Here is a 13663-nt window from a genome sequence, read left to right on the forward strand (position 1 = left end):
CTATGTCTATTTAGCCCGCTAACGGGAGGAATAGTGGAGATAGATTATTTAGCCCGCCAGCGGGAGGAATAGTGGTGATAGATTATTTAGCCCGCCAGCGGGAGGAATAGTGGTGATAGATTATTTAGCCCGCTAGCGGGAGAAATGCAAGATTTTGGCTATTTAGCCCGCTAACGGGAGGAATAGTGGAGATAGATTATTTAGCCCGCCAGCGGGAGGAATAGTGGTGATAGATTATTTAGCCCGCCAGCGGGAGGAATAGTGGTGATAGATTATTTAGCCCGCTAGCGGGAGAAATGCAAGATTTTGGCTATTTAGCCCGCTTATTTTTAAAAAATCATCAAAATGAGAACTATTTAGTTTGCAGTAAGTATTTAAAATATTTTTTATTTTTCTTATTTATTTATTCTAGAATAATAAAATATATTTTATTATATAAAATGTATATTAAGTGCAATTAAAAATAAGGCAATCGTTTATTTAAATATATTAATGTGATTTAATACAAAGTTGATTTGCTCCAAAATGAATTGTTTCGGTAGGGTTGTTTAATTTAATTAATTGTTTAATTAAAGTTGTGGTAATAAAACAATTTTTTGTTTAAACCAAATTTATTGTAAGAAAACTATTTAACTACAGGTACATTTATTTTCTAATAAATTATTAGAAAATAGTTTATGAAATTATTTTCTATTGAAACTTTAAATTTCCAAATAAAAATTAATTTTTGAAATACAATTAAAATTCTTATATTTTATAAATACGTATGGGGCATTCCACGGAAAATTTTCATTCAAAATTTTTTTTGTCCGAATCATTTTTTTTCGTAATCTATATGAAAAATAAGAAAATACGTATTTTTTTATTTGATGAAAATGAAGGATAAAAGGATAAAATTAAAGTTACCAACGTTGATTCAACGAAAAAAATAAAAGTTAAGGATTCTAATTCCCATCAAAGAAATTTATTTATTTTCAACCCTCCATAAACTATTCTCTAATAATTTATTAGAAAATAAATATACCTATAGTTAAACAGTTTTCTTACAATAAATTTGGTTTAAACAAAAAATTGTTTCTTTACCACAACTTTAATTAAACAATTAATTAAATTAAACAACCCTACCGAAACAATTCATTTTGGAGCAAATCAACTTTGTATTAAATCACATTAATATATTTAAATAAACGATTGCCTTATTTTTAATTAATATAATAAAATATATTTTATTATTCTAGAATAAATAAATAAGAAAAATATCCCTAAAATTTATATTTTCCATGGAAAATTATTTTTTTTTTTAAATTTAATATTATTTTTGGACAAAACGTTTTATAAAAATAAAAATATTGAAAATTCAAAATTTGTGTTAAATTGTGCTAGGCGAGTACTGTAAGAAAGTCTTGATAAACTTTTCGCTAAGATTTATATTTTCCAACGAAAATTAAATTTTTTTGAAATTTAATATTATTTTTGGACACTACACTATGCGCCATCACTAACAAATTGGGCAGCAACGAATGATAAAAACAGTAAAATGATTCACATATTACATAATGATACTACATGCATATATTTCAACATAAATATGACTAATTAATAAATAATTTACTTTTTAAAATAGACAAACAATAATAATTAATGAAAAACTATTGTCTGCTAACAAGCGACTGGAGCTGCTGGCTATTATTTTTTCAAAAAAAATTCTTGCTGATAAAAAAAACTTGCAAATAAACATTCAGAGAAGGTTTCCAACAAGAAAATCATAAATTCATTAAGAAATAAATTTTTTGAGTCAATTTTAGTAAAAAAAACGACTGTCTGCTGACAAGCGGCTGGGCCTTCAAAAATTTATTAATTTATCAATTATTGAATTTTTTGTTAAAAAACTTTTTAGGAAGGTTTATTCTTGCTGTGAGATTCCAGGTGAGATTTTGATTTTTTCGGAGTAGGTTAACCGATTGCAATGAAACTTTGGAATTTTGTTATATATAGTAAGACTAATCTTTAACGTAAATTGCAGCTTAAAATATTTGTTAGTTTACGAGATTTGCAATAATAACAAAAAATTTTAAACTGCTATATCTTCCGTTCTAATAATCGGTTTGAGATCTACTTTTTTTAAAATGTCAAGGAAAATGAGAGGAATAAATCTCTTTATTCCTCAATTTTATAACTAAAAAAATTATAAAAAATTGTTTTGAATCTCGTAAACTAACAAATATTTTATGCTGCAATTAACGTTAAAGATTAGTCTTACTATATATAACAAAATTCCAAAGTTTCATTACAATCGGTTAACCTACTCCGAAAAAATCAAAATCTCACCTGGAATCGCACAGCAAGAATAAACCTTCTTAAAAAGTTTTTTAACAAAAAATTCAATAATTGATAAATTAATAAATTTTTGAAGGCCCAGCCGCTTGTCAGCAGACCGTCGTTTTTTTTACTAAAATTGACTCAAAAAATTTATTTCTTAATGAATTTATGATTTTCTTGTTGGAAACCTTCTCTGAATGTTTATTTGCAAGTTTTTTTTATCAACAAGAATTTTTTTTGAAAAAATAATAGCCAGCAGCTCTAGTCGCTTGTTAGCAGACAATAGTTTTTCATTAATTATTATTGTTTGTCTATTTTAAAAAGTAAATTGTTTATGAATTAGTCATATTTATGTTGAAATGTGTGCATGTAGCATCATTATGTAATATGTGAATCATTAGAACTGTTTTTATCACTGTTAAGGTAGTATTACACTTTAGAAGCAGTAAAAAAGGGTTCAAACAAAAATTTTTTTTCGTTAATTTATTTATAGGACAGAAACCTTCTGTACAATATTAAGAACAAATAGTTCTTCAAGAAAAAATTTAAAAAAAAAATTTTTATTGGATATTTCTGGCCACCAGGGGGCACTGAAGTCAAGGTAAAAAAAATTTGGAAAAATTGTCGGACAAGCTAAAAACCTGTCAGGGGCATCGGATTTTTAAAAAAGCGTTTTAAAGCTGAGACACGTCGTTAAACTTTGTGCCTCGCCCAATAAAAAATATTTAAAAATGACAAAATTGCAGCGAATTCAAAAAATTTTACAAAATAGGTGTTTTTTTGGGCAGTTTTTGGGTCGTAGCTAAAAACCAAAAAGGAATAGATAATCGGTTTCAGGCTTAATGCCTGCAGGCTTTAATTACGAAAAAAATTGTATTTTTTTGGATAAATAGAACCCGAGTTATGCTGTCCACCAGTTTCAAAAACATCGTTTCGAGAAAATTGCGTTTAATGTTTTAACTCCCAAATGTACAAATTTTTATCAAAGTTTGACGTTGTATTTTCGCAATTCGCTGCATTTTGTTCTGTAACTTTTTTATTTCTTCGAATTTTGATTTAATATTTTGGGATTATATTTGTATGATGATTTGAAACAGGAAAATGCAAAAAAAATTGATTTTTTGATGGTGTAAAGTGTAATACTACTTTAATACGTTGCCGCCCAATTTGCTAGTGATGGCGTGTAGTTTCATTATTGACTTTCCCTCTCCTATCAAAATCACAGTTAAAAGTAAGATTCCTAAATACAATAATGTTTTGATTACTTTAAAAATCTAATAAAATACTTTAGGGACCATACTTTAATTACGTAACGCTTCATAGGGGAGGGGGAGGTCAAGCTATTTGTTACACACAGCAAAAAAATGCGCTAATGTATACAAAAATCTGTTACATGGGGGAATGGGTTCAAATTTCAAAGAAAAAGCGTTACGTAATTAAAGTATGGCCCCTTATTGGAATACTCTGGCTTCATCCGGCGAGCAAATCCTATTGGCTAAATATATACGATCATTACAAAATAAAACGAAAAAAATAGAATATAATATCTCCTAATGCAACAATAAACTCGAGTACTTGCTAATGTTACTAATTTAAATCGTATTTATGTTCTATTTTTAATTTTCTTTTCTACCTCTTGTTCATTAAATTCATTTTCTAATATTTCTATAAACTGTCTTTGCACACATAGCTGCCGTTTGTGATCCAATAATATATATGTTACTGTAAGACTTAAGAGAAACATCTGACTTGGATAATTGTTTTCAAATCCAATTTTCAATTTTTTTTTCTACCTGTAATTTGTAAAGATGATACTCTAAAAAAATTATAAGATTATGCTTTGGAAAATATAAAAATGTTAATACTAACAACTTATTTATTATATTCCAAAAAGATTTTCTTTTTATTGAAATACCTACCAGTGTGAAATTTTGTCACATGTTTGTTTCAATAAATATGATTAAATTTAAAAAAAATAACATGTAATGACGAAAGGGGGTTTATTACCAGATAAAATTATTTTATATTTAATTATTAAGTTGTGATAATAGCGGTTTCTCCAATTCAATTATTGACTAGGAGAAAGCGATATATCTCAACTTTATTATTAAAGACAATCGAATGATAAAAAGGAACAAAATTCAAAAACAATACAAATAAAAATTCTGAGCATAATACATAACATAAGAAATAAAAATTTGTAAATTATAAATGCGAATAACATAAATGCAATGAAAACTTGCAGGAAGTAAAACATGAAAACTTACTGCAAGTTTACATAGCAAAATTGCTGAAAATTTGAATTGTAATTTTACTGAAAATTGATAGGGTAAACTTGCTGAAAACTTAAATATTAAATTTACTGTAAACTGTCTGAATAAAGTTGCAGTAAACTTTTATTATAAATTTGCTAAAAATGTCAAGGCAAACTTGCTAAAATGAATTAGAAGAAAGGCCGTAGCCGGATAAGCAGGGTCCTGCGGCCCCCGCTCAAATTTCGTCGATATTTACAGGATCAATTAGTCTCAGTATGAAACTCTTTTTCGCCAAGTTTCAACTTCTAAAAATAATTTTGAAAAAAGTTATGGCATTTTAAAAAAAAAATTAAAAATTGGATTTTCTCTTAAGCGTTTATAGTTTTTTAATCGGGTAAAAAATATGTTATAGGGGAAGCAAAAATGCATCTAACAAAAATTTGGCGACCATTTTTGTGTAGTGGAAGGGGTAAAAAAAATTTTTTTTTTACTTTTTATATTTTTTAAAAATATTAATTGACTTGGCACAATCACCATATGTTTTTCCTACATTCTTTAACATCCAAGAAGCAACATATTTTTTTGGCAGCTCGATCTGAGGGGTACTTGCCCGTTAAAATTTAAAAAAACTGATTTTTGGCTTTTAAAATGCATGGTATCTCATGAAAATGGGGGGCCAACAGAACTGAGCAAACAATATGTTAAAAGGACAGCAAAAATGCATTTAAAAAAAATTTGGTGTTCAATTTTCTGCAGTGGAAGGTGTAAGAATATATTTTACTTCTTACTTTCTTTTAAAATTTTTAATTGACTTGGCACAATCGCCCTATTTTTTCTTCCCTTCTTTTTTACATGCAAATGTGTGCCTTCTTTTGGCAGCTTTATGAGTGAAACTGAACACAGTAAAAAGAGAATCTTATTTTAAGGGCGGAATTAAGTCTTATTTTAAGACGCAACATTTTTAAGACAGGCATTGTTGATTTTACAAAGGGAGTATGTAAGCTGATTTTCAGAACTTTTTATGTACTATATTGAAGGCAATTTTTTGGTCAAAGCAGCAGCCCCAAGCTGAATTTAAGACTTAGCTTTTATAAATTAAGGCTCAAAGGGAGTTGGATTTCAAACACTCTGTAAATTCAGATTTATGAGTACCTTAAATTCATACAAGGCTCACTTTAAATTAAGACTATGTTGATTTCCAAGAATCATTTAATTTAAGATTAACCTTAATATAAGATTTACTTTTTACTGTGAAACATTAAGTAAAATAACAGGCAATTATTAAAAGTCAAGTGTATTTTTAGTGCACGGCACTTTTTTCATTAATATTATAATTATATAAAACTATATTAACATAAGTTTAGTATATCTAACTTATCATAAATGCAATAACATTTATTATTCGTGTACTTTTCGTTACTATTACTAGTTCTGCAACACTCTTAGTGCACAATCATATGCACAGTATTCCGCCAATCTATCCGATTCAATTATAACAGTTTTAGCAGTGGAGGATTTATATTACTGTGTATATGAAATTATGCAAGGTATAATATATCAAATAAATTATGTGATTCTCTTCATTTTGTTTACTTTAGTCACACTCCTTGAGCATTCATTATACATAAATCCAGCATATCTAATCTAGGTGTAAAACATATGTCTACGTCATTACTGACTCTTTACACCCTTTGTGCATTCATTGGACGTATAAGTCAAGACTTATTGTTTCTTATATATAGCAGATATACTAACAGTGTTCAATATATATCTATATATAGTTTCGTCACACTTTCCTTCTAACATATTTTTGCTCGGTTATGTTGGCCCCCCATTTTCATGAGATACCATGCATTTTAGGGGCCAAAAATCAGTTTTATTAAATTCTAACGGGCAAGTACCCCTCAGATCGTGGCGCCAAAAAAATATGTTGCTTCTTGGATGTTAAAAAATGTAGAAAAAAAATATGGTGATTGTGCCAAGTCAATTAATATTTTTAAAAAATATAAACATTAAAAAAATATTTTTTTTACCTCTTCCACTGCACAAAAATGGTCGCCAAATTTTTGTTAGATGCATTTTTGCTTCCTTTTTAACATTTTCTTTGCCCGGTGATGTAGGCCTCCTATTTTCAAGAGATACCATACATTTTAGGGGCCAAAAATAAGTTTTTTTAAATTTTAACGGGCAAGTACCCCTCAGATCGAGCTGCCAAAAAAATATGTTGCTTCTTGGATGTTAAAGAATGTAGGAAAAAAATATGGTGATTGTGCCAAGTTAATTAATATTTTTAAAAAATATAATAAGTAAAAAAATATTTTTTTTACCCCTTCCACTACACAAAAATGGTCGCCAAATTTTTGTTAGATGCATTTTTGCTTCCCCTATAACATATTTTTTACCCGATTAAAAAACTATAAACGCTTAAGAGAAAATCCAATTTTTAATTTTTTTTTAAAAATGACATAACTTTTTTCAAAATTATTTTTAAAAGTTGAAACTTGGCGAAAAAAAGTTTCATACTGGGACTAATTGATCCTGTAAATATCGACGAAATTTGAGCGGGGGCCGCAGGACCCTGCTTATCCGGCTACGGCCTTTCTCAAAAACTTTAATATAAAATTTTTAAAAATTTGTAATGTAACATTACAAATTATTTAGCATGTAAATTTGACGAGTTTGCAATAACAATTCTAAAGAAATATTAAATTATAAATTTTACAAACTTTTTTTCAGAATCAATTTCAAATTTATCAAAAAATGATAAATAATAATATACAATACCTCATAATATTGGATTGAAATAATCATATGAATTATTATTACAATTATATGGTAATTAAAAGTAATAGAACAGAGGAAAAAGTTATAAATATGAGGCAAAATTCCGGAAGTGATCCAACTTTAAAATTAAAGGTTTTCGGATCGGGCTGAAATTTGCACAAACTTTAGTACTATGGGTGAGTACTTCACCTATTAATTATTACTAAGTTTTATGCAACATTAATTAATTAATTAAATAATATCTCGAAAACAAAAAAAACGTCATTATAGTTTTTTTGGGTATTGAAAGTATATATCTTAAGCTTCATTTTAAAGGTAAAAAAAAGAAAAAAAAGTGCTCTTTTGAAAAAAAAAATCAAAAATATTTTTGATTTTCACAAAAAAGGGGTAAATTTTGAATTAAAAAAAAATTTCACCATTCGAAAGAGCAGAAAAAAACCTTTCAAAAACATATAGGTCAAAATTTTTTTCATTTTTTTTATAGAAGTTACGATTTTATAAAAAACCCACTGTTCACATTTGACGACAAATTTGAACCCCCTCTCCCCTCTACAGTTTTGCATAAAACTTAATAATAATTAATGGGTGAAGTGCTCACCCAAGTACTAAGGTTTGTGCAAATTTCAGCCCGATCCGAAAACCTTCAATTTTAAAGTTGGATCACTTCAGGAATTTTGCCTCATATATATTTAATATAATGTTTATTTTTCATTAATTAACATAGACATGACGGTGATTAATAATAATACATTAATATACGATATTTAACAATTGTCATAAATAATATTATTTTTTTAAACAGAGAACAATACACTTTGGTAGTCAATTTAACGATAGAAGGTCCACATACAATACATACAGTGTTCATCAAAGGCTCCGGGACGATTGGATATTTTTTCAGGATTGCATTTTTGGAGAAAATGTTCACTACAAAAGTTGTTTAGGATAAAAAAATCTATTACAGTAGGTATTTCAGAAATTGCCCCAAGGGCCTATATAGGCACCGAAATCCTAGCTAATCCTTTTGGAAAACATCAACATTTTTCATTTTTAAATCGTGTAATAAGCATTTCTTCAGTATTTGCAAGGTGCATTTGTTTATATATATATATATATATATATATATATCATATTTTAAATGATTTACATTAATCATCTGTATTTTAGATAAGTTGATATCATTTCCGCACCATCCACGAGATAGATATCACGGGTTAAGCACACATAACATTTGCATTGTTCCGTTGTTTTGGTTTCTTTTATCAAATTAATATCTGCGTATAGGTAGGCATTATTGGAAGAGGTCTTTTAGAGCCACTCTTTTCTATTTTATTTATAGTAAAGCACTTATGTAAAATTTAGAATTAGATAAATCAAATTGATCGCTGATGTGCTTTTTTATCAGGTCACTAAACTTTTGGGTAATTAACAACTCCTTAGATTTATTGTGCAGCAAGGTGCACATACTTTAATTCTATTTTTCTCGTGAATACATTTACGATCAAGCTAAAAATTTTAAGATTTTTTGATTGTAGAATCCATATTGTAGTGTAAATATAAATTTTCTTTTACTATCCAAAGAAAAATAGATTAATCATACATCCAAATTTTATTAGATAAGTGGCAATTTGTAGCACCCTCTATCGCTTTCTTTCTGTATATATAATATAAACAAATGCACCTTGCTAATACTGAGGAAATGCTTATTAGGCGATTTAAAAATGAAAAATGTTCATATTTTCCAAAAAGGATCAGCTAGGATTTAGGTCAGAGTATTTTCTTGATGAATGATCAACCCTGAAAACAGTGGCGTTTCCACTTTTTTTCGTCATTTTCATCCAACCTAAAGTTGCTTCAGGCCCACCATGTGAGCTCTACGTATAAAGAGCTCATTTTTTTAAAAGAAACTATTTTCTGTAAAAGTGTAAATAAAATTCTACTACATATTACATTAGTATAAGTGAATATTACAAGCAGATTGTGCCATTAACTACTAAAGTGTATTGTTCTCTGTTTTAAAAAAATAATATTATTTATGACAATTGTTAAATATCGTATATTAATGTATTATTATTAAGCACCGTCATGTCTACGTTAATTGATAAAAAATAAACATTATATTAAATATATATTTATAACCTTTTTTCTCTGTTCCACTACTTGTAATTACCACATAATTGTAATAATTGTTTTGATATGATTATTGTTAAGAATTAATTTCAAAAATCAATTTGGCAACGCTGTTTAAAGAATATATTATCGAAAAACTTCGTTTATAAAACGTAACTGCGCTTCAACAAGCGGCAGGACACCCGACACCGCAATAACGACGGCCCGTCCTTGGTTTATAATTGCTCTCAGGGTGTCTACTAACCGGGAAATAGCCGGGAATTTAAATTAACCGGGAATAAGTCGGGAATTATTTGCCAAACCGGAAATTTTCTTACCATATTTAAAACAAATTTTAGTATATTAATTTGTTTTTAAAAAATTAATTTTTACTTCGATTCTCATTGATTTAATTTTATTAAATAGATAAGCTTAATTTAAAAGTCGCGCTTAAAGTAAGTTAGGTTCGAGATTGAGTTTTAGTACTGCGGATGGCTTCAGTCGTTAGAAAAAAATAACAGTGCAATGTGTTTGTCGTCAGATGTTCACATTTTGAAGCAAAAGTTATTTGGTAAGTAATTGTGTTTTACTTGCTTAATTAATGCTTCATGTTGTGATAAAAGCACAATCAGATCAAAATGATTTATAAATATCCCTATTGTAATAAAATAAATTCATTGATTTAATAAACGAATCTAAATTTTTGTTTTATTTCATTTAAAATATTCGAAGTATATTTATTTATGTAATTGTAAATGATAAATATCAAACCTTGCACAATTTATTTTGCTTGAAATATTTATACTAAATGTATGTGATCAGCTCGAAATACATGTTTGAGGTTATGTTACATATTTTTCATTTTTTCTGATGAGGATTTACTACAACGTTAAAAATCACCTTTTAATCAAGAATGTTTAATATGAAATATTAAATATGAAAGTTAAAAAAAGCTTATATAAAAGTAAAGACAAAATGTATATTGTTAAGAAAAATTTGTATGTATAAACTAAAAACATTTCATAGACATAAATTGTTAAAAAGTGACAACTTTCTTGTGCTTTTGTTACCTAAACATTAGTAAATTATTTCTCATTTTATATTACATAATCAAATCTTTTTATTGAATGAAATTCATTAATTAAGCAATTTTTGAAAGAAGCATTTAATAACTTTTACGTACGTTTTGAATTATTTATTCGAAAAGTATTTATCTTTTACTGTGATTTATTCGTTCTTGCAATGTATTGACACTTTTACTGGTATATTTTTTTAATCAATTAAATTTTTATAAAATACATGTTTTAAAAGTTTTAATTAAAATTTATACATTTATTGTATTTACATCATTTCGTATGTACTATTATTCTTCTTTCTTAATTTTTAGATTCTTTTATGCAATGCCAAGTCAAACAATCTTCCAGAATACTTGGAAATTGGAGTTTCCGTGGGTGGAAGAGGATAAAAAACCTTTTTATGCTCAATGTACATTATGTAAAAATAAAGCATTTTCATTTGAATCCATGGGTCGGTCTGCACTAACGAGCAATGCCAAAAGCAAGAAGCATAAACAATTAACAGATTGTGCAAAAAAATCAGTATTCATCTAAACTTTACTACCAGTGAAATCTACAAGCTCTACATCTTTCAAAGAATCATCTCTTGCGTCTGCTAATCTTTCAATAAATTCAGAAACACCAGTTAATTCCGTTTCGTCAGTTGAAGTTTCCAGAAAAGAAGATAGGCCACTTGATACTCGTTTGTCAAGAAACTTGCTTGATTTTTATACACTCAAGGATGCTGTTACTGAAGCAGAAATTCTTTGGTGCTGTGAAACAGTAATGAACCACACTTCATTACGGAGCTCTGAAAGTAATGTTCTCCTTTTTCAGAGAATGTTTCCTTACAGCGATAGAGCTAAGAAGATGAAATTGCACAAAGATAAAATTGCCTACAGCACAGCCTACGGAATAGCTCCATTTTTTCAGCAGGATATTTTGAATGAAATAAAGATGCTTGATCATTTTGTCATCGGATTTGTCGAGGCTTTAAATAAAATATCAAAAAAAAGAACAAAATGGATTTAAATATACGTTTCTGGAACGATAATAAAAATCAAGTATGTTCTCGATACCTTACTTCAGTCTTTCTGCAACGTACCACAGCAATCGACCTTCTTAAAGGATTTCAAACTGCGCTTGGAAATATTGATGTTCAGAAAATTTCACAAGCGTCAATGGATGGACCTAACGTGAACTGGAAATTTATTAAATTATTTAATTCCGAGTTCCGATCTGATTGTGATTCATCACAATTGTTGGAATTGGGTGCTTGTGGACTTCATGGTGTTCACGGTGGTTTTAAGACCGGAATCACTAAGGCGAATTGGGGTTTAGTGCAATTTTTAAGATCATGCTTCAACTTGTTTAAATTAGTGCCAGCTCGTCGTGCTTCTTTTACTGAAATAACAGGATCCACTGAATTTCCACTGGAATTCTGTCAAGTTCGATGGGTGGAAAATTCAATAGTTGCTCGAAAATTGCGGAATATTTTGCCACAATTGAAAAAATATGTGAAACATGTGCAGGATACAAATAAAGCACCGACTTGCCATAGTTTTACGATTGTCGCTAAGGCAGTATTTGACAAACTTTTGCCGGCTAAGTTAGCCTTTTTTCAATCTTTAGATGAGGATCTGAAGCCCTTTCTCACTGAATTCCAAACAGATGCTCCGTTAGCACCTTTCTTGTTTGATGAACTAAATCTTTTAGTAAAAAATTGCATGACACGTTTTGTGGATGAAAATATTTTAGAAACATCTTTATTACATCGAATTGATGTAATGAAAAAGGTAGATAAAAAATACGTCAATTTGAAGCCAGCTAAAGATTTCGATTTGGGTTTTATTACTCGTGATGCTCTAGGAAAATGCAAAGATGTAAGTCCCAAAGAAGTTCTTTTATTTAAGCAAGACTGCAGAAATTGTCTTCAGCATTTAGTATCTAAATTGATGGAAAAAACTCCCTTGAAATATTCTCTAACAGAAGGGACATTGTCTTAAAAGCAAATTTGCTTAGTGGATGTGTTATTCAAAATGCTCAGCGAGAATATAAAGCTCTAGTAGCTGATCATTTTGTCATTGAACAAATGAAATTGTATAATCGAAAAGATACAAGACTGGATGATTTTTGGTGGGATCTACTGCAATCGAAGAGATTCGAAACAGATTCGGATGTGTAAGCTCTTTCTTCTAATATACACGGAGAGAAATCTGCTGCGATTTTTGCTTGGATGAGTAAATTACTTTAATTACATGGCACGACACTTGCATTTTTAGCATAAATTCAAGTATTTATTGTAAAAATAGTTTCTAAGCAAAAAACACAAGTCACGGGTGTTAATTTTGCATGAATTTCACATAAAAACTGCAAAGGGGACATGCCATAAAAGTATTAGATCCTCTCTTATAAAATTTGCAAGAATGCCATCTGATTTTCAGGTGGAATATATACAACACAATCTTACCTCCGTATACACACAGCATTTCACACACACACAAATATTATATGCTGCGTTGATTCCGAGGAACGGCGCACAATCTATGCGCGCTACGGAGTTCGCGTTCCTTATATTCAACTTTCAAGTGATAAAAAAATGTGCTCGTTTATTTTCGTCATCTAAAGTTTATAAAATAACAGTATTATGTATAACTTTAAGAATTAGTGTTTATACGTGTTGCAATAAGAAAAAAAAATTTTAAATAAAATTATTTTAAATTTCGCGGTTAAAAACGCATAGTAAAACACGAGCGTGCGCATTGTGCGTTCCGTTCCTCGGAATCACCAGCATACAATGATTGTGTGTGTGAAATGCTGTGTGTATACGGAGGTAAGATTGTGTTGTATAAATTCCACCTGAAAATCAGATGGCATTCTTGCAAATTTTATAAGAGAGGATCTAATACTTTTATGACATGTCCCCTTTGCAGTTTTTATGTGAAATTCATGCAAAATTAACACCCGTGACTTGTGTTTTTTGTTTGATACACTCCATTACATTAAATACATAAATTCATATTTAAATTATTCCAGTCTTAAGCTAAAATTGTATCGAAAAATGACTTATGAAATTAATAAAGACTGCACAAGCAAAAATCGCAGCAGATTTCTCTCCGTGTAATTAAGAATTAAAATAAT

General features: G+C 28.8%; 1 protein-coding gene across 1 annotated transcript in view; it reads left to right on the forward strand.

Annotated features, from left to right (window-relative positions):
* LOC127287928 (midasin) overlaps positions 1-13663 on the forward strand; it is a 152342-nt gene that overhangs the window by 406 nt on the left and 138273 nt on the right. The window lies entirely within an intron of this gene.

This window comes from Leptopilina boulardi, unplaced genomic scaffold, assembly GCF_019393585.1.
Source record: "Leptopilina boulardi isolate dan_hultmark-lab unplaced genomic scaffold, ZJU_Lbou_2.1 LbouV2_377, whole genome shotgun sequence".
Lineage (NCBI taxonomy): Eukaryota > Metazoa > Arthropoda > Insecta > Hymenoptera > Figitidae > Leptopilina > Leptopilina boulardi.